Here is a 1,877-nt window from a genome sequence, read left to right as displayed (position 1 = left end):
GGTTGCGAGTAGCCTACGTTCTCCAAGTAGAAAAGGCTCGACATAAAAAATGGTTTGACTGCAACCTCAAGAACAAAGACCTGGCAGAAGGAGACTTGGCACTCCTGTATAGTGTCCGCAACACCAAACATAAGCTTAAGTACCGAGGCATGGGTCCTTACCATGTAGTTGAGATCACCTCCCAAGGGGTGTGCCGAATAGCCACCCTTGATGGGACAGAAATGGATGGCTACCTAAACAGAATTGAAAAGATACTACAGACCACTCACTATCCCTACCCTTCAAGCCATGCATAGAGAAAAAGAGCTTAAGGTAGCAGTGGCCAGGATGAAGTGCCAGGCCATCGAGGAAACCAAAACCCATAATGCTAAGATCCAACAGTGTAGACAAATGACCCTTTTTAAGGTGACGACTGAACAAATTCAACTAACAGATGAGCTAACAATAGAACTAGCCAGGTTGCTTGTTCAACTACAGGTACTGTGCATGCGCATCAAAGCACTCGTGGACCCAAGAGCAAGCCACAATTTCATATCCCGAGAGGTATGTGAAAAGCTACAGGTACCCCTAACCCTCACTATTGCCTCAATAAGAGCTATAAACAGCCAACTTCTGCAAACCTTGGGTTTGTAAATCTAATTCTAATGGTTGTTCGCTAAGCTATGGATATACGCTTTTATGTTCTCCCTATAGAAGCCATCGAAGAACATATTATTCTAGGAAGAACCTGGTGCTATGCTGTCAATTGCCAAGTTGACTGGCGCACCCGAACTACTTCGCTTACCAATGGTGGTCAAATGGCGGTAGTCCCACTGTGTAGACCAAGCCCCCCCTCTTTGGCCCCGACCTCGCTAATTCATGAGCGACAATGAAGTGATGTAGCAAAGATGACTGGATGACCCAGCTTCCACTAGCACACCACCCCAGGGCCCAGCTTGAAAGGAGCACAAAGCTCACCGCAATGGTAAACCAATGCCATTTCATGCTCAACTCACACCACCATCGTCCGCTCAAGAAATTTGGGAGCTGCAAGTACAAGATGCTATCCCCATCACCGCCCAACGTCACTTTGATCGGAACAGATGCCCAGAGAATGGTAATGCAGCAGTAGTAGCAGCTCTAGCCACCTCGAGATCGTGCTTCCCCCATGCATAGGCACTACCCAGAGGAAGCCGCATCCAACGCTCATGCCTCATCCACCGCCATGCATCACCAACAACTCGGGTAGCCAAGGCAACAAAGTCGCCTGGATCCAGAAGAAGGCATTCCAAACGAAGGTGACGAAGGTAGCACCACAAGAAACTGTGTCCTCACACTATACAACACCACAAGAACCTGCCAATGATCTGGACACAACAGGCCAGCCTCAAGGTATTGAATACGCAATGGTGCCACGGGCGTTCCGACTCAACACAAGCATCACCACCACCAGTTGAGAGATCCCACAGGGACCGAATTCTGCCCCACAAAGAGTTACACAAGAACCTCGCCTTGGGGACGAACACTCGATGTCGGAGCCCGCAAGAGCAACAAAGTCCGATACAAAGGTGACTCTGGCATCCAAGGTAAAGAACAACCTGAACATGTACTTTACATGGCTCTTTACTCGCTATGCTGCAGTACGGCGTCCGCCTCTACTGCATTCATTATAATCATTACATCTAGGTTTAGGTGAGTCAGTACGACAGGCATCTCACTTGATGCACCAGCAGCACACTAGTCTCTACCAAACATCTCTACCAAACACATTGCATGTGCACACATGGTCAATACTAGGTGACTAGAGTCTGCTCTTGCATTTTTTATAAGTGCTCATGTTCTCGCATGCTAACCTCATTGTCACATCGCACAACTCAAGTGCACTCCGCTCCATCCAC

The sequence above is a fragment of the Dipteris shenzhenensis genome, chromosome 15 (assembly GCF_047967505.1).
Source record: "Dipteris shenzhenensis isolate YYH24624 ecotype China chromosome 15, Dip_SZ_1.0, whole genome shotgun sequence".
NCBI classification, from domain to species: domain Eukaryota; kingdom Viridiplantae; phylum Streptophyta; class Polypodiopsida; order Gleicheniales; family Dipteridaceae; genus Dipteris; species Dipteris shenzhenensis.
The sequence above is the reverse complement of the archived record's forward strand: the minus strand, read 5'-3'. Positions refer to the sequence as shown.